This window comes from Protopterus annectens, chromosome 7.part0 (assembly GCF_019279795.1).
Source record: "Protopterus annectens isolate FY-2018-M chromosome 7.part0, PAN1.0, whole genome shotgun sequence".
NCBI lineage: Eukaryota > Metazoa > Chordata > Ceratodontiformes > Protopteridae > Protopterus > Protopterus annectens.
In genome coordinates, this window is record NC_056739.1 from 1,443,363,652 (window position 1) to 1,443,389,232 (window position 25,581).

The window sequence follows — 25,581 nt, forward strand, 5'->3', positions numbered from 1 at the left end:
CACTGGGCAGATTTCTGTATTGTGGGAGGTTCCTGTGTTAACACATACAAATGCCAGATATGTGTGTGCAACTGCTGAACTGTGACATGGCCTAAGTGTGTGAGCATGCCCAGTTCACAGTTTCTATGGCTTCTTGACTGACACGTCTCATTTATCTAAGTGTGCGAGCATGCCCAGTGTGAACTTTCCATATGTTGGGATCTGTGGTCCACCACATTTGTGTTTGTGTGTGGACTTCATCTATATTTCACATGTACAGTTGAGTGTTGGACGTCAGGTTGTGTTCTTACTGCCCAACTGCTTTGTGTCTGAACCTAACAGGCATTATGCTGTGCCTGCAGGGTTGCCATGGGATAGTTTGCATACAGTTGTCAACATCCTTTCATACTGACCAAACAGTGTATTGTTGTATAGTGTACTGGTTCAGTACTTTCACTGTGGTGGACAGTATCATCGGTTTCAGTCCTATCACTGCTTGTAATATTTATAGTGAGCACACCAGACTGGTTGAGGGCCAGTTGTGCAGATATGACCATGTTGCATTTTGTTCAGATATGGACAACATAGAACAGGATTGTCCGACATTGTTAATGTATTCCACAACTTGTGTGGACAGTGACAAACAATGGCCATGTGCCCTAGGCCATTTGTAATGCTAGTCAGAGAGTGTTTGTCCTTCAACACACATATTTACTGGTGTTTGCCATGACATATGTCAAGGTTAGTGTGCTGTGCCTCTGTCTACCCGTGACATACAGGTGATATCCAGGGTACACCTACCATCTCCCATCCAGTCATCATGATTCCTCTGGATGACAGTCAATGAGGGACTTCCTGGATAACCTGTACTGGGGGTTTAGTCATGAGTGGAGTGAGCTTCTGGGTTATGGACCAATCGGTACAGCATGTCCTGTTTATGTCTGTGCTGGGGTTCAGGCCTGTCATCTGCATAGGTCACCAGCATTCAGATTTTACATGGTGCCAGATGTCCATTGATTCCAGCTTGGTCATGGCTTTATACATCAGGCACAGATCACCTCCAGCCAGGCGGTATGGCACTGTGTGGAGCTGCAGTTTGTTTAATCAGGCAACACATGGCATCTGTTACAGCTCTGAGATCCTCCTGGTGGGGTATTTGTGGGGTCTTTCCAGTTGATGCAGGTGTCTGCTAAGGTACATCCCACAAGGGCCATTGTACGCAATTGTGAGGCTGCTGATGGATGACTGGAGAGGCACGATGACCTACCCTGACCTAGCTGTGCTTACCTTCATGATTAGGTGGGTATATGGTATGTTTCTGTAACCACTACAGACACATGGTTGTCACATGCAGGATATCTATCACCTTGTGTCCCCAGGTCTCTTATTGCTCCTGATGTACTTAATGGGTTAACACCTATGTGGTAATTTGTGGCCACGTACTGTGTTTCCACAGGGGATGACTATACACTATTCTGCATTTAGCTTGTTGACATGGCTGTGGCACCACTTGTCTGTTTCTATGTGTGCCTTTTGTAGGATGCTTGTGTCAGCTGGAGGGTCCGATATGGTGGGCAGTTTGTAGTCATCTGCGAACCTGTTCAGACAGAGTCCTTCCATGTTGGCCTGTACCTATGTGACATATATAGCATACAAGAGAGGTCCCAGGACCGTGCCTTGTGGGATGCCAGTTGTACCTGGTTTGTAGTCTGACATGGCTGCAGCATGTCTGACCAGGTCAGTTCTGTCCTTGAGCTGGTTTGCAACCCATCTACTTGGATAGGGGTTTATAGTTAGGCTGGTGAGCTTATCTGTACTGAACAACTGGGGTATTGTATGGAAGGGTTTAGCAAGGTCCAGATAGGCTGTGTGAACCACATTCCCCTCATCAATGGCCTTGGTGCATGTTTCACATGAGTCAGACATGTTTAAGGGGCAGGATCTGCCCTATGAAAGCCACACTGGGTAGGGTCCAATGTCTGTAGGTACCCATTCTCGTTATTCCTGGGATCCATGATCATCCTCTCCATTACTTTGCCAACCAAGATAGTCAGGGTTGAGGGGTGATAGTTTGCAGTATCCATTCAGGCACCACCTTTGTGGTGAGGGACCACTGTTGCTGTACACTGCTCTTTGGGTACATATCCTGTGGTAAGACTGTGAGTGCGCAGTAGTGCTATTTGGTGTTCCATTCTTCTTACAGTACTTGTTGGACACAACCCAGGACACCATCTGGTACCATTGATGCTGTGTGGTTTGCTTTGTAGATGCTGGCTGTTACCTCAGCATCTGCAATGTCAGGGGCCAGCACTCTGCTGGGATAGATATTTGGCAGTTTGGTGCTGGTGGGGAGTTTGCAAAGAATCTGTTAGGTTGGATGTTGGCAATGTGTGTGGGTTTGGTGTATTGTTTGTGATATTTGAGTACTGCAGAGCATATGTGTGGATTATCACCATGGTTCCTACCATCAGTTAGGACAGCTGTGTGATTATCCTTTGTGTCCTGCACAATTTGTATCATCATAGGTTCATAGGTTCATACTAGGCTATCTGCCCTGGCCATGTTTGAGCATAGACAGACTGTGTGTGTCTTTCGACACCTTGCAATGTGCATATTATGCCCATTTGGGGGTTACTTTACTAGATGTGACACAGGGATGGCCCCAAGTGTACACCTACTATCTCCCATGCACTTGACCGGATTTCTCTTGTTGAGTATGAGTGTGGAGCTCAGCCTATCATGGACTGGGATTCTGTTCCAGAGTGTAAGGAGCCTCTGGGTTATGGATCTGTCCCTCCAGCACATCCTATTTATCTATGTGTGGAGGTTCAGATATCTCACTGTGGTGTCTCTGCTGGATTTGGAGTTTCTGCAGTGGAGCATGTCCATTCATTCTGGATTGGACATGGCCTTGTACATCAGGCATACATCGCCTCTGACTGGGCAGTATGCATGTGAATTGGGCTGTGGTTTCTTCAGCCAGGCAGCAGATGACAAATGTTTGGACCCTTTATCCTCTTGGTGAGGTACATTTGGGGTCTTTCTAACTGCTGCAGGTGCCGGCTAAGGTACATCCGAACAGGGGCATTGTTCTCAAGTATGGACCTGATAAGGGAAGAGTATGGGGGCACAGTGACCTCTCTTGATCTACATGTGCATCCTTTCATATTAAGGTGGGCAATATAGCAGGTCTTCCTGGCCACCTTGGCAATGTGAGTGTCACATGACGGGTTACCATCCACTTGTGTCCCTAGGTCCCTGATTACTTCTTCCATACATAATGGATTGCCACCTATGTCATACTTTGTGTGTGCCTTGTTTGGTATTTGTTGAGACATTCATACTCTGCAGTGTCTTCAGGAAGGCTGGCTGGGGTTCCTGGGTTTGTGAGGGTGGTCTGTAGCAGGCTGCAAACAGGGACACAGTTTGAGCCACTGTTACATGCCCGTGGATAGTCCATGCTGCTTCTTGCTGTGGTACCAACCTGGGGGTGTGGTTATCCTTGACAATTACTGATAGCCACACTCCTATTGTAGTTTGTTCCATGTTTTGGGGCTGTAGAGCATGGTATAAGGCATAACCTGGTAGTATTAGGGTGCTCTTCTGGGCCTTGACCCAGGTTTCTGTTACAGAACAGATATTAACATTCTCCATGCTGAGGTGGGTTTGGTCTGCATGCACCTTGCAGTTTAGACTTCTGGCATTGGGTAGCATTACGTCCAGGTTGTTATCCCTTGTGTTACCTATGGTGGTGGGTTTGTGTTTCCAGCCTTACCTATTCAAGGCACAGTGGGGGTGACAACAGCCTTTGCCAGTATCCACACAGCCAGGTGTGCTGGGTGCGTGCCATCCCTAGCAGGTGGAGCATCATGTCTTGCTCGGCATGTCATCCCAGGCTGTCAGCCATTTGTTCCCCTTTGCTAACAGCAATACTTCAGCCAATTATTGTACTTGATCTTGTTGTCTTCATAGTGTGGCATCATGCTTGGTGAGGGTGAGATGTTAGGCAGGGTCTTCATGTTTGCATATACTAGATGGTGTTACATTGCTTAACACATGGCAATCATGCCTCAGGTGGTGCTGCAGGGCTGCCTATGTCGGATGCACATACTACACTCCCTGTACATGTTTGAAAGCAGGTTGTGTCATGTTAGGTGTCCCTGTTACTATATGAGTGAGTCAGAGAGGGGTATCATTCCCAGGGTTCCTACTGAGCCAGTGTATGTGCTATGCGTTGCCTCTTTGCCAAGGCCAGGGCATACTGGGCACGCCTCCTTCTGCCTACTGGGGCAGGCTCAGGTTGTTCCTCCTCCGAGTCACGCTCTGCCTGTGATGGCCTTGGCAATGGTGGGGGGCTGTTTGTCCCGGCCCTATGCTGGTCCTGCTGCAGCTGTTTTCGCAGAATCATATTATGTAGCATAGCACATACCATGACAATTTGGGTACATGTAGTTGGTGAGTACTGCAAGGCTCCACCAGATGTGTCCAGGCACCAGAACCGTGACTTGAGCAGCCCAAACACATGCTCTATTACATTTCGTGTTTGTGCGTGTGCCTCATTATGGCGTTCTTGTTCAGGTGTGTGTGCATTTCTGATGGGTGTCATCAGCCACGGCTCCAGTGCATATCCAGCATCCCCCACTAAGTGACCATGTGGGATGTCCCCATTGGCAAATGTCTGGTACAGCTGCGTCAAATGCCAGATATGGGAATCATGGTAGCTTCCAGGGCAGCCAGCACACACATTCATTATTATGCCCTGGGCATCACACACGACCTGGCAGTTGATGGAGGGGAAGCCCTTGCGGTTAATGTAGGCCCTACCCCGCTCACCAGCTGGTGCTTTGATGCATATATGCGTGCAGTCTATTGCACCCACTACCTCAGGGTATTCCGCTATTTGCTGGAAGAGACGCATATTGCTGGCCAATACCTCACGGGAATTGGGGAAATATACATGCTCACCGACATGTGCTGACATGGCATCCAGGAACTGGTGCAGTACCCTGGAAGCTGATGCCTGTGATATCCCCATCATATCACCAGTTGGTCTCTGGAAGGTACCTGTTGCTAGTATTCTTAGGCCAACACATACCTTGGTTTCCACTGGGATGGGTTCCCTCTGTTGGTTCTGTGTGTGAGGCGTGGCCTGCACAGCTCAACAATTTGCTGCAGGAGGTCTCTGTCCACTCTATAGCGCTCCACTATCTCCAGCTCATGTAACCCCTGGTAGGTGACCCTGGGCCTGTACACTCTTCTCCGTCTCCTCACTGTGGGTTGTCTGGCAGCATTTGCATTGTCACCACCCTCAGCAAGTCTCCTATGTCTCCTTATAACAGCTATGGCAGCCCCTAGCATGTTTGGTCTGAGTGCAGCTTTTTCAGTTTTCACTTCTAATAGCTTACTCCTGTCTTGCAGTGTCTCTTGAGAGAAACATACTGCAATGCTGTTTGCAGTGTTTTAAGTGCTGGGCTGGGCTAGTATTCTGCCTGTGTAATTGCCTGCTTCTAATTGTTTTCACCTGCTAGCTCTACCAGTATTCCCTGCTAGCTTCCTACTATTTCTTCTGCTTCCTTTTTCCTCTCTGTTTCCTCAGGGGGGAGCAGCGCGCATACCAGCAAAAACACGCTCACAGTGGCTACCATGCATGCACACATGCTTACATGGACTAGAATCTGCTTATTCGGGTTAAAACGCGCGCACACCAGCGCAAACAGGTTTATAGATCTTTACACAGGCTCCTACATGCTTACTCTGCCTTACACGTGCGCACTCTGTCTTACTCGTGCCTCCCAGCGCACACACGCACGCATGCACGCACAGCAAGAAACTTTGGTGTTAGCCACAGTGTACACCTTCCATTTCTTGACTTTCCCATGCTTATCTCTTGACACTCCTCTTTCTATGCTGTGTGACTGACATCTTTCACATACCACTTTGCTCCAATGAGCTTGATTTCTTTCTAACATTCCCCCCTGTGATGTCACCTATCTCCTACTCTGTTACTCCCCCTTATCTAACTCTTACACTACATGGAATGTGCTCATTTGCTATGTGACAGTGCGATTCACTATCCTACCACTCATTTACATAGGATTGCCTACTAATGCTTAGTTACGTGTCTTACACTCAGCTTCCCCCCTTAGCAACCACTAAACGGTGGCCATGTTGTTTTCGGTCTGCTAGTCCCTGCATTGTAAATCCATGCATTGCATAAAACCCACATTTGTGGGTTTCAAACCTTTATTTTTATGTCTTATATAGCGCAGCCCATTTGCGCGGGGCTGCGCTGCGTTTAAACCTCGCCGATCGCCGAAAAAAAAATTATTTTATTTCATGTTTGCATCAGGTTACCATGCCAATGGCCACATATTTGGCCATTGGCATGCTGCCTGATACATATGCACACTTTATTTGGAGCTGACATGGCTCCATTGTGTTATTTGCAGAAACGTACTCAGTTGTCAACTGAGTACATTTCTGCACCTAACACGACTCTTACACGGGCTGGTTTCAGCTTCATGGATCGCTAATCTACCTCATTTGCATGCCTTTCGGCTGCAAGTGAGGTAATTAGCATATCCACGTCCTGCCCGTGTAAGAGACATTATAGCTGGTCTCTTACACGGTATTTCGGGCTGTTCCTGGATTGCTATGGCTGCATGGAGCCTTACACGACTCTTAGACTCCATGCAAGCCATCGTGAATCCTACCCTTAGTCTTACTACCGTCTGGAAGGTTTTGTGAAAGTAGCCCAGAAGCACCAAGTCTGAAGAGAGCCTCAGCACCAACAAAGGGTCACTTTAAAGAATGTTTACATTTAGAAGCAAATATAACAGAGGCATTCAAAGATTTCTTCAGTTCAGAATAGGGAAGGTTAATAGTTAAACGTTTTGCTTCTGTCTTTTTGATCATGAAAAAATTAGCAAGTGAGCTTTGCAGTTGAGAATTGTGAATGTTAAAGCAGTAGAAGAATATACTTTCTTCTCAAATCGGTCAAAAGCCTTTTCGTTCTTTGTTAGAGGGAACAGAATTAGAATTATATGAGGTAAGAAACCACATCATCAGTTCTCCTCAAAAGAAAACTCTTGCCTCTAACACACAAACTCTACAACCAAAGTAAAACAATGTGAAAATGAATTTTACACAGTTTATTCAAACAAACCTTCAAAAGTAAAATCACTAGCTAGTAATGATAGTCTAGAAAATCAAAACCCAAAGTTAAAAGAAAAGAAAATGCATAGAAAAAAAAGTAGTTCTCCTCAGAAAAACAAAGTAGTAGAAGGTATTATAACCACACACAACAGGCCAATGAAATCCAAGCCAAAATTTCTTTAACTAAAAAAACAATACAAAGATCTCAAGTCTCTCGCACCTTGGCTATTACAGCCTTTAACAGAGTGTGCTTATAATATTTCAATGTTTTCTGTTTGTCGTGAAGTGGTTTAACTAGTAAAAGGTATTCCTGACCAGGGAACATAACTGCCACAACCTTAAATGATTGATAGCTGACCATCAGTACCACAAAGACCACAGAAGGAGCATAATTTGCTAGCAAGAAAGCTTTTTGACATTCTGACCTTTCAAAGGAACTTTGCTCAAACTCTTGTTAGCTAGGGTTGGGAGGGTGGCCTAATGGTTAAGGTGTTTGACTTACAAACACAAGGTGCAGGGTTTGAGTCTCACAAGAGATAATTGACTAGGCTTAAAATGGCTTGCAAGGGCAGTTAGCTTAGTACTAATCTATGAACCTAAGATGACCTTAAGCTTTGAAAAGCTGGCTGGCAGGCCATATCCTTAACAAGGCAATAACCCTAATGGTATAGACTGCTGCAACATTGATCTACTGTTGAACTGCTGCAGAGGAAAATGTGTACTGTACAGGGCTGTCAAAGTGAATTGTGAAGCTCACAAAAGTACATTTGCATGTGCACACACAGTTAATCATACAAATGTACATAAAACATTGTCATCTTGTAGTCAGTTTTATATATGTGACCACAATGTAATAGTCTTAGCGGTATCCTGCATCCATACCTCACGTTTCACAGATTTTCCTTGAAAATGCTGCTTTGTCCATTCTAAACCTGGTGGATGATGGCATACTCTACAATCTAGACATAAAGCAAATTCAAAACCTAGTTATGCACATATGACATATCTGCATGGTATACTATCCCAGCATAAGCATAACTACAAACAATATAGTTGTAAAACATTGGACTGCTTAGCAATACTGCCATAGAAAAGATACATGGATATAAAGCTGTTTAAAAGCTGTTTCTCCATTGATTTGTTTAAAAGTTTGGTTCAGATATATTGTGGTGACTGAGACTTCTTAATACATATAGTACCTGAAAAGGTAATTTTTATAACTATATTTAAGACTGCACCAATGCAGTAAATTACATAAAGAGTAAAGCAACATGTAGTTGCATCTTTCGATAGAAAGTCAAGTGACAGACATGATATATATTTTTAGAAAAGTGGTAAAATATTTAAGATGTTTTCAGAGATTTGGTCATGGTAAAAAGCAAGTTTCTGAGACCATGAGTAGTCCCTTCCTATATTATAGTGTTATTTATACTTATGTATTTAATAGGTACAACTAAATTTTTGCTATGACTGTCAAAAAATAGGTACTCTGCGGTCATACATATGCTTCAAATCATGTTGATTAAAAACCTGGCTGGTGAGTGAAGAAATGCATATGCTGATATATGAAGACTGATTGATTTCCCTGTAATGCTTAACCCTTAGCTGCATTGGATTTAGTTTTGATAAGCTTATGGCATGATTGCTCTCAGCACTTCATTACAGACACACACACACACACACACACACACACACACACACACACACACACACACACACACACACACACACACATTTCTGAAGTAAATTAAACAAGTTTACATTAGCCATACTTCTGTAGGTTTACATTTTTGTACAGCAAATTCTTTGATGGAGAATGCCAGCAACTATTCAATGTAATAAGTGATACTTTTTTGTGAACCATAAAAAGATTGTCTGACCTGCTGTGTGCTGAGTTGCAACTGTCTGCCTAAGTAGAAATGGTATACCAAAGCCATGGATAATCATGTTAATAGATGCAAAGAGACAGCTGTGCCTAACAGAAGCTAGCCCAGACCAAACTCAAAAAAACACCCTGGTTGAATCCAAACATAAACAGATTGTACAACACATGGAAAAATGTCATGCTAAAATTAGGAAGTGCAACAACTAACAGAATTAAAAACTTGTAATCCAAGATTGAGCTGTATACTTTTAAGAAAATAAAACTGGTGAACTAAAAGTAAAACCACCATCAGCTTTAATAGGACAGATGGTGGTTTTACTTTTAGTTCACCAGTTTTATCTTCTTACAAGAATTAACAACTTATCAGGCTAAACAAAAAAACTAAGAAGGCAAATTATGTCTATCAAGGCCTATTATGAGGGAAAGATATCCTCCAAGGTCAAGGGCAACCACAAGGCTTTATTTAGCTGTGTCCAAAACCTCAAATGTGGTGTGCAGCAGTGCACAGAACTGATTGTTAATGTTGCCACTTAAATGGAGATGGAAGATACAGCAAATCTGCTAATCAACTTCAGCTCTAATAGGGTTCTTGTGGCATATATTAAAGAAGTAGATTGCCATGCCTTACTTCTGGAGTCCAGTTGTGTCCCAACCAGGTTTTGGACCCAAGTCTACCAGTTCGTAATCCTGCACCTTAACCTCTGTGCCATTGGACTATATGCATAACAGTACCCTTTGAAAATTCAGTCATCCTAGGAAATGACCTCAGTGATAACACATTCCTCCTAAGAGAATAGCCATTAGTCAGGGATTTAGGAACAGATGTGGATGGTTTTCAACCAACTGGTGTCTAAGGTAATAAGGAAATCATTCTGTGCTGCTCAACTTATGGGCAAGAACATGGTACCTAGGTTCAAGGAAGTCATTGTTCCAGTGTTTTTGGCCTCATCAATGTACAACTCCCCATTCAGTGGTACCTGATAGGCACATGCAGCAACTGGAACATCTACAGAACAGAAGTACCTCACAAAAAGGAATAACGGGTGTAAAAAAAAATGCCCTTTGAAGATTGTCTCAAAGCCCTGTTTAATTCTGTTTAATGTCTACTGTGGAGCTTTTTTCCCCGGGCCTCCACGGAAAATGGGCTCATACCCAGTCAGACTTTCCAGGTAAATAAATGTCAAATAAATGAAATATTTATATACTTGGTTTCCCACAGACTGTTGAGAGACAGTCTGTGTGTGGCATAGAAAACATCCTTAGATCCTGGTAAGATGACCTTTAGCACATCCACAAAACCAGTTTTATCAGAAATACTCAGTTTTCTTTGAAAATGTACAATGATGGTTCAGGAATAACTGGAATGTCGAAAATCATTTGATAACATTCCATATTACTGATCGTCAAGACTGCCAGCATCCCTTGTACAAACGCACTGTGTTTGACCTTAATACTAGAGATCACAGTACAGTGTGGATGGAGAAATATACTGTTTTCCCCACTGTAGTGTGATCTCAGAGTTGGAATATGTAATCTGTGGGGGGTGCAGGGGGGGGCTTGCCTCCAAAAAAATAGCTATGTCACGTGATATAGAGTGTCAGACTGCAGTCTACGGATGTCGACAAAGGTCGAATTCACAACAGGAAGTGTTTGCGACATTCTGACCTTTTTGACATTCTGATTCTAATATGTGAGTTGATCTTTGTGGTAGGAATTTATTTTGACATTCGACTATTTGATGTTAAACTGAAATACTCAATTTACAGACTTGAACCTTGCTTGTGACATAACTAGGATATACTGGAGTGATAGGTATGTTTATCAGAGAATTCCCCTCTTCTGGAATAGCCTTCCCTTCCACGTGACACAGAGTTTTTCACTAACCTTATTCAAGTGTAACCTGGACCAGTGGATGAGAGACTGGAAATTTACCCCAGGTCTAACACCTACATCTCTAATGGAAAGATGCAATCTGCAAATCTTATGCTATCATACATGTACCTGTTAGAATAAATTCAAAAGCTCAAACATGCAGGATACATAAGAGCTGCATGGCTAGGCTTATAACGGCTCCAATGAGCGGTAGCCTAGTATAAATACACATATGAATCTATGTGGCTGAAGAGTAACTATATATAAATAATAAAAGGAAAGAAGGCTAAATACATGTCATGGGAAAGCAAGGTGGCATTATCCTATCTTAGGAAAAAATGTTCATGGTTGGAGTTATGATGCTCACTTATTCTTAAGACGAGATTTGTTACAAGACCAAGAGCAATATTTTGAGTATTTTGTTGAGTATTTCTTATACATTCCCCGGGATTCAGAAGCCATATTTTCCATGCAGGAACAGTGTAGGAGCTCTTACATGGCAAATGGCCGCCAAGCGATCCAGGATAGTGCTGTTTTCACGTGCACGAGCAGTACTACACTGTTCCTGCAAGGAAAATTGGCAAATATGCAAATCACCTCCTTTGCTGGTGAAAACCATGCAAATGAGGTGATTTTGATTTCAGCAAGCTGCCAAGTCTCCTTGCTAGAACAGTGTCATAGCAGAAATGTATTCAGCTAGTAACCGTAATACATTTCTGCATCTGACAAAACGGAGGCATGACAGCTCGTGTTTAATACACATGCCAATGGCCAAATATAAGGCCATTGGCATTAAAAACTGTTTTTTTTTTTAAATTAAACTTTTTTTTTTTTTTTGGCTGATGTCGGCTGTTTAAACTTAGGGCAGCAGCACAGAAACAGGATCATGCCGAAAATAAAAAAGAAAAAATGGGAAAAGTCAATTTTAAGTTAATTCTGCATTTTGTCATTATAGTCAATGGCATGCAGAATGTAAACAAAACTCGGGAGCACTGGTTGTCAAGAGGAAAGGGTCCATTTTAGTGCAGTAACTAATGGCCTTCACACTGGGATATGCAAATAAGGGGAGTTATACTGAATCACAGATTTCTTCAAAGTGTCAGCTTTTGCCTAACTGTGTAGGTACAGCAATACAAAAGTACAACTCCAAGAGCTGGATGACTTCATAAGGGGGTGTGTCATGCTTACTGTAAGCTCATTGGAGATTCATGGCCCGTGTTTGCCCTTAGCTAAGCACAGCTATGGAAGGGGGAGTGTCAGATGTGCCTGAGCAGTGTGTACATAGCCTAAACAGGTGTGCGTGCCACACACCGGGTTTTAAACATACACACACAAAAAAAAAAAAAAAGACGAAATGGCAGCATTGTTTACATTCCAGCTCTGAGTATGCACAAAGTGCCTTGAGGCTTAAATAGGGAGGAGCTGGGAAGGAGAAACAGCAGTAGGAAAGAAATCCAGGAGAACTAGCATAGCTGGCAGGTGGAATGAATCAGAAGTAGCCAAATACACATGCAACAGCCCAGCACACAACTATAAAGTATGCAAACACCTTGCAGACTGGATGTAGGGGAAACAGCAGTAGGAAGGCAATCCAGGAGAACTAGCATAGCTGGCAGGTGGAATGAATCAGAAGTAGCCAAATACACATGCAACAGCCCAGCACACAACTATAAAGTATGCAAACACCTTGCAGACTGGATGTAGGGGAAACAGCAGTAGGAAGGCAATCCAGGAGAACTAGCATAGCTGGCAGGTGGAATGTTTAAGAATCAGTCAAATACACATGCAGCAGCCCAGCACACTACCATAAACTATGTAAATACCTTGCAGATTGGATGTAAGGGAAACAGCAATAGGAAGGCATAACAAGAAAGCTAGCATAGCTGGCAGGTGGAATGTATCAGAGTCAGCCAAATACATGTGCAGCAGCCCAGCACACTACTATAAACTATGCAAACACCTTGCAGACTGGATGTAGGGGAAACAGAGTAGGAAGGCAATCCAGGTGAACTAGCATAGCTGGCAGGTGGAATGTACCAAAATCTGCCAAATACACATGCAGCAGCTCAGCCCAGCACACTACTATAAACTATGCAAACACCCTGCAGACTACTTTTTCTCACAAACTCTACACCACCAGTGTACACAGATGGGGGATTTTTAACTGGCAGAAATAACTAAAAGTCTTAGAGGCTGCTGCTGCTTTACTCCATCAATATGTGCTACAGACTGAGGGTGGTGAGGAGGAGAATGCTGACAACCAACCCAGAGTGAGAAGGAGGAGAAGAGTGTACTGACCCAGGGTAACCTACCTGGGCCTACATGAGCTGGAGATAGTACAGTGCTATTGGGTGGACAGGGACATTCTACAGCAAATCGTTGAGCTGTGCCGGCCACGCCTCACACACAGAACTAATAGAGGGGAACCTATCCCAGTGGATACCATGGTATGTTTAAACTTAAGAATACTAGCCACAGGTACCTTCCAAAGACCAACTGAGGATATCATGGGGGTCTATCAGGCATCAGCATCCAGGGTACTCCACCAGTTTCTGGATGCCATGACACCACTTGCCAAAGAGCACATTTATTTCCACACCACCCGTGAGGTGTTGACCAGAGGTATGTGACTCTTCCACCGTATAGCAGAATACCCTGAGGTAGTTGGTGCTATAGACTGCATGCATATCCACATCAAAGCACCACACCGTGAGTGGGGTAGGATCTACATAAACTGCAATGGCTTCCCCCCCATCAGCAGCCAGGTTGTGTGTGATGCCCAGGGCATTATTATGAATGTATGTGCTGGCAGCCCTGGAAGCTATCATGACTCCCACATTGGGCATTGCCCACAGCTCTATCAGGTGTTTGCCAGGGGGTACATCCCATATGGCCATCTAGTGGGGATGCTGGCTATGCACTGGTGCCGTGGCTGATGATAGCCATCAGAAATACACAAATACCCAAACAAGAACACCATAATAAGGCACACGCACAAACCAGGATCATTATAGAGCATGTGTTTGGGATGCTCAAGTCATGGTTCTGCTGCCTTGACATATCCGGTGGAGCCTTGCAGTCCTCTTCAGCAACATGTACACAGATGTTCATAGTATGTGCCATGCTACAAAATATGATCCTGCGGAAACAGCTGCAGCAGGAACAGCATGGGACAGGGTCACCCAGCCCCCCACCATTGCCAAGGCCAGCACAGGCACAGTGGAACATGTAGGAGGAACATCCTGAGCCTGTCCCTGTAGGCAGTAGGAGGCATGCCCCTTATACCCAGACCTTGGCAAAGAGGCAATGCATAGCACACACACTGACACTATAGGGACCCAGGGACTGATACCTCTCTCTGACTCATGCATACAGAAAAAGGGATGCCAAACATGACACTACCTGTGATTTACCATGTATAGGGAGTGTACTACATGCATCCAACATAGTCATCCCTCCATCACAGTCCTCAAAACTGGACCAGCAACAAGGTAGGTCATCCTTCCTATCAGTTACTGAATGGAGTAGTATGTGTTCATAGTTGTATGTATGATATGGATACAAGCATGCAAGGGAATTGGGTGGCTGAATAGGATAGCAGCAGACAGTTATATGGGACAGCAGGAAATTCACAACAAATACTGGTGTCAACATACTAGGCAGCAATACAGAAGGTACAACACCCACAGCAGTACATGTCATGGCCAAAATAACTGTGGGTGCCAATAGGTCACACACATGGATGTCAATGAGGGTCACATACCCACTGCCAGCCTCACACAGCAGGACAGGTGTAGATGACCATAAAGAAAGGCTGGGCTAAGGCCCCCAAATGATGGCAATGGTGAACAGCCCCCACCAGACCTACACAGACATACTACAACAGGTCTGGCATTTGCATTTTAGTTCTGAAGGGTAAGAAGTCTGAAACTGAAATTTTATGCCATTAAGATCAAACATGTGTATTCTACTGATATGCCTCCTTTCTTCATGATAGATCACAATACAATATGAAATAGAAGCCAACAGAGTAACCGGAATACCAGTACAGTCATTGCAAATGTTTAAAGTCTGCAGGTGTGCCCACCCACACAATCCAATATAGAAATGCAGTAACAGATGGCCTGCAGCACTCTCAAATGGCCTACAGTCCTCTGGCAAAGGCTCATGCCTCACCCATTGTGTCAATGTACGAAATGTCAGGGGGTCCCAACTAACAATCTAACACAGTAAACAGAAAACAAATGCAAGGCCATGTTGACAAATGCCAGTAGCATGTCCCCCCAAGTCCTACTGTAAGGACGGTGTTCCAGGCCATAAATACTACTGGGATAAAGGCCCAATTATAGGGATACCACTGAGATTTTGCCTACATAATGTCAGGAAGAGGAGAGAATAACAGAGTGAGGGGAGTTTTGAAGCATGGATGTCATGGAGTGTGTGAAGTCTGAAACCCTAATGTTCACCCATACTACACCCTGACTGTAAACCCATGAATGAATAGCCAAAAAACTGCTTGTAAACCACAATGTGAAGGTAAATTGACCAGATATATGAGTCCTGCCTCTGGATAACCTGCATGTATCTGTACAGCTGAGAAGCATGGCCCCAGCAGGATATGGCCATTCTGTGCAGTTGAGAAAAGTACAAGGAGAGGATCACTGCCAGTATACTAACAAGGTGCTGGACCATTTACTCAGAACCAGCAGTCTATTGTCTGTAGCTACCCATCCACAATGGTGTGTGCCAAAATGTGTAGTCTATATGCCTCAGTATATTGGTCTCAGCTTCCTTCATTCTGTATTTCCCTGGTAAATAACTGTGAGCAAAGAATGATAACTGTCAGTAGTTGATGACATGATACATCACAGTGAAAAAAGTACATATGTCAGAAAATCTATGCTACAACCAAACATGTCACACAAGCAGCACAGACAGCAACAGTTACAGTATCCCCAGTATGTTATGCACATTGTGTCTCCATATTGGCAACCTATCTACATATATCCTGCAGAAACAGTTTGCTAGGTGTAGCTGTAGCACAAAAAAACCTGAACTGGAGTCCAACCCTCCCTGCAATGGATGCACACACACAATATAGAAGGTCATATTGGGCATGCTCCCACACTTAGAAAAATGAAGCCCATGTCTCACAGCACAGTGGATTACAGATATCGGTTATTCACAGCTGTCTGTGCACACACACCAAATTGTGCACCACTGATACTTCACACACACATTGGATAGGAATACTCACACATAACTAAGGCCAACATAATATAATATGTCAAGCAAACACAGAAATGTGGGGAAGAGAAAGACAGTGACAGAGAGAATCCCATTATGAGGCCTTTCCCAACCAATACACATCCCATTGGCCTATATCACATGATGTGCTGATGTCATTCACTGTAGAAATACATTTGGTTAGCCCCCAGCAATATAGACTCAGTGGTTCTTGTGATAACTGTGTGACACTACAGTCCAAATAAGTACCCATGTAGCAGTTGTAATCTCAGTCCTGTCAAATGTTATGTTGTGTGTAAGTGTGTGTGTTTCTAGATGAATGTGGCTGAGGAAATTCACACACTAAACTTTAGCAAACTAGTTAGGTAGGAGTTCTAATCCTGGTCCTGGCAACTGTGGAAATGTGTGTGTTTGTATGAGAGAGAGTGTGTATCTTTGTAGACGCCTGATTTTGTGGTCGTTCACACTTACTACACTTCCCTTATCCCTCTTTTAGCACCGCTGCTGACATCACTCACCTTCAAAGATACCTTTGGAAGTTCTCTAACATATAAGTTCTGTAGTGCTTGTGATAACTGCATAATACTATAGTATAACAAACTAGTTAGGTAGGAGTTCTAATCCTGGTCCTGGCAACTGTGACAATGTTTGTGTGAGAGAGTGTGTGTGTCTTTGTAGACACCTGATTTTGTGGTCATTCACACTTACTACACTTCCCTTACCCCTCCTTTAACACTGCTACTGATGTCACTCACCTTAGAGTTATGTTTGGACAATGTTCTACTTATAATCTCTATGGCGTGTGTGATGAATGTGGAACAATGTAGTAGCAATAACTAAATAGGTAAGGGTTTGAATGTCATTCCTGGCAAGTGTCCGTGTGTGTGTGTGTGTGTGTGTGTGTGTGTGTGTGTGTGTGTGTGTACATATATCTACATATATATTTCTGTACCTTAAAGATGTTGGCCCCATTTACACACAGTACACTTCTCAGTGCCTAGCTTTAGCAGTCCAGCAGATATCATTCACCTTAGAATTACCTGTTGGAAATCCTAAATCATGTAAGGTCAGTGGTGCGTGTGGTAAATGTGGAACATAATAGTCTGAAAACATGTTTAGATAGAGGTTTGTACCAAACTCCTGGCAAATGTAAATGTGTGTGTAGGGTAAAATATTTTGTGAAATCTATCACCCAATGCCACTAATTTCAAGGGCTGGTGATGTTCCTCATCTTAGACGTACCTTGGCACAACATCTATCCTATAAGCTCTGTGGCGCATGCGATAAATGCTTAACAGTATAGTAGCAATACATAGCTAGGTAGGGGTGCAAAACTTAGTACTGGCAAGTGTGTGTGTGTGTGTGTGTGTGTGTGTGTGTGTGTGTGTGTGTGTGTGTGTGTGTGTGTGTATCTGTCATCAGTATCATGTGTGGGTGTTGGTGTGATTGTGTAATAATATGATCCATTGTGGGGCGGGTTTTGCTAAATTATTATATTGAGGACCTAGTATATGTCCCAATGTCCACATTACAAGGCCAACAGTTGTCAAACACCATAGATGTTGGGGTAGATATCCAAAGCCCTAAATGTCTAGTGCCATGTGCAATGCTTATGTGACAGTATGGACTAGTGAACAATATAGGCAACCCTTCTAATACTCGGAGATCACTCTCCACCCACAGATCACACACAAACACACTTTGCTAGACAGCAACCACTAAATCAGTAGTTCTCCTGCAAATTGCCTCACAGATAGTACTCATGGTGTGATTGCAGTGGACTACATGCCTGTCAACCACAACAGTACCGCTAACATCAGAAAGTACTTTGATGTGTTAGATCTCCTGACTGTGTGTTATCCAGCAAGTAAAAGGATATGGCACCCTGTTACATCCACTTAGTAGCCCAATCAATGTGTACAGTGGCTCTTTTATGATATACACCACTGGACACCTGCAACAACTGTAAGGGCTGCAAATTTTCCCCACAAAGATAATACCAGGCCTTACAAACATGCCCTGTATGGACAGACTCCTATAACTCCAATGAATCCCTGTATCATACTGTCTATGTAGGTGCAACCACTGCCTGAGTTACACAGCCATATCTCATCAAACTGGGTCAGGAATGCTACATAAGAAGATCCCAATCTGTCCACGCAGCATGCCCCAGATACCTCAAGCACACGTCCATACTCCAAAGGACATGCTTGTGTCATAGGTTCACAAGCCAGACACTGTCCATGGTACGGAATATAAACCACATACGTGTGAAGTAATGCACATCACTGGCCACCCACAATACACATCTGGATGAGTGGATGGGAAATACAATACCCACCCCTTGGGATCACTCCAGTGAGTATACTCATTGTGGCCAGGGTATTTCCTTGGGCTAGCCTTGTAGAGCCTTCATGGCCATCCACCTACTACGTACCTATGAAGCTATAAACCACTGGATCTCCGTACTGCCAAGTGTGTGTGTGTGTGTGTGTGTGTGTGTGTGTGTGTGTGTGTGTGTGTGTGTGCGTGTGTGTGTATAGTAATCTCAGTGTGTTTGTTTGATGACTACCCCCTGGGAGGTGTGGTTATTATCAAATGGAGGTGTGTCCAAACCACCACACTCACCATTCTCCACTCTGACAGAGATGTTGTCATTCACCATAAACCTATATACAACCCTCAGCCCTATAATCTGCGAGGCATATGCAATCACTGTTGTACAGACCTGTTAAATTCATGCAGATACAGCTGTACCTTGCCTATGACATAGTTGATGTGTTCATAGGTTCATAGGTAGATACTAGGCTATCTGCCCTAGGGCATTTATAAGCCTAGCCAGAGTGTATTTGGCTTCCGCCTCCCTATTTGATTAGCCTACTGTGCCTCTGTAAAGTAGGTTACAGAAGGTACCCTTTTAAGATTAGTTTACTGTGCCTCTGTCTAGCAGGGACACAGAAGAGATTCCAGGGGTGAATTTGCGATTTCCCATCCATGCGTCAAGATTTCGCTTGAAGAGGGTCAGCGAGGGGCTATGTCTAACATGAACTGGAATTCTATTCCAGAGTGAGGGGAGTCTCTGGGAAATGAATCTGTCCCTCCAGCATGTCCTATTTATTTTTGTGCTGAGATTTAGGTCCCTGGAGTGTGTAGCTCTAAGGGACTTAGATTTTTTGAGGTGGAGCATGTCCATTAATTCTGGGTTTGACATGGTTTTGTACGTCAGGCATAGATCGCCTCTGAGTAGGTGGTAAGCAACTGAGTAGAGCTGGAGTTTCTTTAGTGAAGCTGCATAGGACATTTGTTTGTAGCCCATGATCCTCTTGGTGAGGTACTTTTGGGGTCTCTCCAGTTGCTGCAGGTGTTGGGTAAGGTACATCCCAAAAGGGGCATTGTATTCAATTATGGGCCTGATGAGTGATGAGTAGAGGGGCACAATGACCTCTCTTGATCTAGATGAAAACCCTTTTGTGATAAGGTGGGCTATATAGAAGGTCTTTCAAACCACTTTGGCTACGTGATTATCAAAGGAAAGCTTACTATCTACATTGGTCCCTAAGTCTCTAATTACTTCTTCGATACTTAATATATTACCACCTATGTGGTCATTTGTGGGCACCTTGTTTTTCCCAAAGGGGATGACTATGCACTTTTTAGCATTTAGCTTGAGGCCGTGGCTCTGGCACCAAGCATCCGTCTTTGTGAGACCCTTTTGGAGGATGCTTGTGTCAGCTGTTGATTCGATTATGGCCCCCAGTTTGCAGTAACTTTGTCATCCATAATCCCCTCATGTTAGCCTGAACCTCAGAGAAGTATATACCAAACAAGAGAGGTCCCAGAACTGAGCCCTGTGGGATGCCACTTGTAACTGGTTTGGATTCGGACATGGCACCTGCGATTCTGACCATGTGGGTTCTATCTCTGAGCCAGTTTGCAACCCATCTTGTGATATAGGGGTTGATATTTAAGCTGGTAAGCTTATTTATGATGCCCGAGGGGGGTATTGTGTCGAAGGCTTTTATGAGGTCCAGGTAGGCTGTGTGGACTACCTTGCCCTCATCTATGGCTTTGTTAACTGTTTCAAAGAAATCAACTAGGTTTAAGAGGCAAGATCTGCCCTTAACAAAGCCAAATTGGGTAGGGTCCAGTGTCTGGAGGCTCCCAATGTCTTTGTTTATGAGTTCCATGATAATACGCTCCATAGCTTTACGGACCAGACTAGTCAGGCTTATGGGGCAATAGTTTCTGGGGTCCGTTGTGGCACCACCTTTGTGGAGTGGGACCACTGTAGTTGTATGCCATTCTTTGGGTACATATCCTGTAGTAAGGCTAAGTTTGAACAGTGACTTAATTTGAGGGTTCAGTTCTTCTTGGAGCTCGTGTAAGACACAGCCTGGGACACCGTTTGGTCCCATAGATGCTGTGTTTTTTGCTTTGGAGATGGCAGCTTTCCACCTGTGCATCTGTGATGTCAGGGAGGTTACATTCAGTTGGGATAGGCATCTGCTCCTTTGGGGGGGGGGTTTGCACTGAATCTGTCTGCCAGGATGTTGGCTATGTCTGTAGGTTTGGCATATTTTGTACCGTTATGCAACAATTCAGAGCATATCTGGGAGTTTCCGCCCATGTTCCTGACATAACTAAAGAAGGCCTTGCGATTATCTTTAGTGTCTAGGGCAATTTTTCTTTCGAAACTGACCTTTGATGATTTTATGAGGGATCAAAGTTTCTTGCTAATACTGATCAGAGATGCCTTCCCTTTTTGGGATTTTGCTCTGTCATGTAGTAGCTTCCTCCTTCTGTTGTATAGCTTATTTATGGCTGGGGTCCACCAGACTGGTCTCCTGTTTTTGGAGGAGTGTGTCTTGGTTTTATTTGGGTTAGCACGATCCACGCATTCCTGCAGGTGCTCATAGAATGCATTTGTAAAGGATTCTGCGGATTGGGCTGTATTATCCTCTGGGCCAGGGGCTTTAAAGGATTCCACCTCAGTCGTGAGAAGTGCAAAGTTAGCTTTTGAGAAATTCTTTACAGTGATTTCCTTGGCTGGGGGTGGGGACGGGATATGGATGTCCAGGGAAATTTGTTTATGGTCTGATCTTAACAATGAGGGGTTTACCTCTGGTGTGGAACATAGAGTCCCCATGTTGGTGATGACCAGGTCCAATATGTTGTTCCCTCTTGTGGGAGTGGTGACCAGTTGTTCCATTGCGTTTGAGTTTATAAATTCAAGGAACCGTTGGGCGAGGGTGTTTGAGCTTGAGTAGTTTTCCCAGTCAATGTTTGGGTAGTTGAAGTGACCCAATAACATAGTGTTTGGAGAGACCTTCATATTCTCCAGTGTTCTCAGGGATGCCAAGTGGGGTTCCTGTAATAGGGAGGGTGTTCTGTAGCAGGCTACAAACTGAAAGACAGTTTTGTCTGCTGTTAGTTTCACATGGATGGTTTCCGATGCTTCGTGCAGTGCCACTAACCTGGAGGTGTAGGTATCTTTGATGAATAGAGATACTCCCCCTCCTTTTGTGCTTCGGTCCGAGTTTTGGGGCCAAAACGCATGGTATGAGTTATAACCTGGTAGTGCTGGGGTGCTCTCAGGAGCCTTGAACCAGGTTTCTGTTACTGTACAGACATCGATTTTCTCCATACTGAGGAGAGCCTCAAGTGCGTGCATCTTGAGGTTTAGACTTCTGGCATTGAGTAGCATTACCTTTAGTTTTTTTATCCTTGGGTTGTCTATGGAGGTGGATTTGTCCTTTGAGCCTTGCCTAAAAAAGGCACTATGGGGGTGGCAAGAGCCTTGGCCAGTATATGAAAGCCTAAGGGTGACAGGTGCAAGCCGTCCCTAGCGAAGCAATGTGGCTTGTCGAGCATGTCATCCCAGGCTAACAGACACTGGATCCCCTTTGAATGACACCAGTACTTTAGCCAATTGTTGAAACTGATCATTTTGTCTTTATACTGTGGCATCATTCTTGGTGAGGGCAAGATGCTACTCAAGGTCAGGGTCATACCAGCCTGGGCTACATGGTCAGATAGCTCCTCTATGTCTCTTTTCATGTAGTCCAGGGAGGTACGTCTCAGGTCATTCACACCAGCATGGACAATGACGGAGTCATATTTGTACTTGCTTTGGAGTGACCTGAGTGCTTGCATTATGTGGCGGATCCTGGCACCTGACAGGCAGCTTACAGTGACCTTCTCCTTGTTCAGTTTGGTGAGCGGGACGTCAGTGTGCCGGACAATAGAGTCCCCTATAACAAGTGTATTTGGTGTGTTGTTTGGCCTTAAGGGCTGTGACTGTGAGGCACACTGATTTTGTGAGATATGTGATTTGTGGGTATTGTTGAGGGGTGGCTGTTGCTTGGATATCTGCTTAGGAGGTCTTTGCTGTTTAGGCCAATTTTTATTTAGAGCCTCAGAGTATGTTTTTGTGTGTTTTTTGTTGGGTATGCAGATGCAATAGGTCTGTGTGAGACTGGATTTGTTTCTGGACTGCAATACCCCTTGGTCTTGCTGCATGGCCACATTTCTTGTGATACACAGAGGCCTAGAACACAAACAGGATACAGCATGCGAGAACACATTCACTCAGCATTAAGAATAGCAATAATGCATCATGGCTTAAAGTGTACACACACTCTGAAGTGTATCCCTTACAAATGCCAGAAGACAGCACCCTACACAGCATTACCGACATACAGTTTATTAAGTTCACTCTGTTCATCAGACCCATATTTACATGTCCCTGCATTGATGTTTCGGATATCAATGATCTGGCACAGGTTTCATCATATGCACAGAGTGCTGTGTGGTTTTTCTAGAGCCCTAGGCTGCACCATTCAGTTTACAGTGCGGGTGTGTGATTGGGGTATGGGAATAGCATGGCTTGTGCAGGTGTGGTGCATGTTTATTGTGATTGTGTGTGTGTGTGTGTGTGTGTGTGTGTGTGTGTGTGTGTGTGTGTGTGTGTGTGTGTGTGTGTGTGCACAGACATGCCATGTGGCTGTCCTACACTGATGTTTTCTGGACAGCTGTGGCCAATACATGGCAGGTTGTACAGTTCACTGCCTCCGACCATGGACATGGGAACTGGATCTGTCAAGAGTATCATGGACACTACAACTGACACGGCTGGAGATATTACTCTTCCCTAATGGTGACATATGTCTGCTGGATCCATGACCATGTTGGGACCATCAAGGACCATGTACCCATGGTCTGCAGTGTCTTGGCATGGACATCATACCACCCTCACTAGTGCTGATGTTACTGCCCATACGGGAGCGTGATGGTGCATGGCCACATGCTTGCACAGATGATTGTGGTTCTGAGCTATCTTCACATGGCTGCTACCTCCCATCTGCCATACTTTCAAGCACAGATACTACACGAAGGAGGAGTGCCACGACCCAACCCCACCATCTATATGCAATTTCATTGCCCTCACATATGGTTGAAAATGATTTTGCAATAATCACCACGGGCACTAGGGAGATGTCCTTTCTCCAGCCTGTGCACTTGTCTGGTGTTATGTTCATTACATGCCTGTGCATCCATTACAGACTGAAACATGCACCTGGTTACTGCAGCAGTGGCACTTCCAACATGGGCTGGAGAGGCAGCCATTCTCTCCCGAGCACCCTTGCCTATCTGCCTGCGTGGGACCTCGCCAGTACTCTGACTATGGCCAGTGCCTGGGAACTCACTTTCCATAGTCACCACACTTGCATGTTCTGTGCCAGCACCCAGCTGTCCTTCTATTATTGCCACTGGTGACGGGGAATGGGCGGGCATTGTGACTGTGTGTGGGGATGGGGTTGATATAGGTGGGATGCCAACCAATGACACCGCTGCAGCCTCTGACAACCCCACCTGTGTCTCACTATGGGTATAATCATGGTCAGAGTCGCCAAACAAAATAATATCACTTACCCAGCAGGAGGGACTGCGACCACCATGGCCACCTGTGAGAAAAAGACAACATATGTACATTACTATAGGCACTATAAAGTTTGGTGGCACACTCTCACACACTCTCATACACTCTCACACACACACACTCACACACACACACACACACACACACACACACACACACACACACACACACACACACACACACACACACGCAAATGTGAGGTGTCCCAGAGGCATTCCACAGACCTCACATTAGGCAACATATGACAGTCATGACACACACACAGACCAAAACAGACACACTCTGGACCAGTCCTCAACATCATGCAGTGCATACCTTTCAATTTAACATAACTACCAATTTGTAACACTCGGATATGTGAGCGTTTTTTGTTTGGTGGTGAGCCTTCACCTGCAACACACTGCACCCATGTAAACATTACTGTGGTTCATCTGTATAGCACTGTGTCCAAACCTACAGAACCTACCTACCAACTGTACAGAGTTTCCAGGAATATCTACATATGTGGTTCATCTTTCCTATCTGCTGCTCATACCTCCTATGTGTGTCTGATACATTACTGGTTTGCCCAGTGGATTGGTGATCCTACTTAATGTCATACTGTAATATGGAGATCACATAACCTGCAGTACATGTATGTGAAAACAAGGGTGGTTACTGAAACAACTTCCCAAGCGTACAGTGGATATAGTAAGTGTACAAACCCTTTTTAACATGCAATGATTTTGTAACAAAGTCACGAGACACCAGTTATATTGCCATAACATTTCCACCATTTCATATGACATATAACCTGTGCATTCCAATTGAAGAACATACACATCAGGTAGGGTTCACATATCGTACATGATATGACTACAATAGCTGAGTTGCATAGGGGTGTACATCTGTAAACTGATATTTTGGCAAAGCACCTGTTCATCTCATCACAGCATTCAGTACTCTTGGGAAGGTGTGTCTCAGCATGGCACATCTTGACATGGCAATGTTTGAGCACTCTCCCTTGCAGAACACCTCCAAATCTGTCCGATTGCAAATCTATCCCCTGTGCACAGCACTCATCAGTTCATCACACAGATTCTGTATTGTATTTAGGTGTGGACTCAGGCTTGGCCACTGCAGACTGTTGATTGTGTTCTTGTGAAGCCATCCTTATGCCCAGTGGATGTAAGGTGTGTGCCATTTCTGTGTGCAATGCTGAAATACCTCCCCATACACAGGTATGTGTCAGACACCAGAAGGATTATAGCCACAAGGGACTGGTGCTTGAAACTGGTCATAATATACTCCAAATCATCTACAGCCCCAGGTAAAAGTTGTGAAAAGCAAACCAAAAGCAGGACACTGCCATCAACCTGCTTCACTGTGTGGGTAGTGTCATTCTGCTGTTTTGTAGTGGTTTTATATGGCCATAATAACATGACCAAATTGTGGACAAAGACAGTTTAACATTGGTCTCATAACAACTTAACACATTTACACACATGGTGTTTGAAAAACGGAT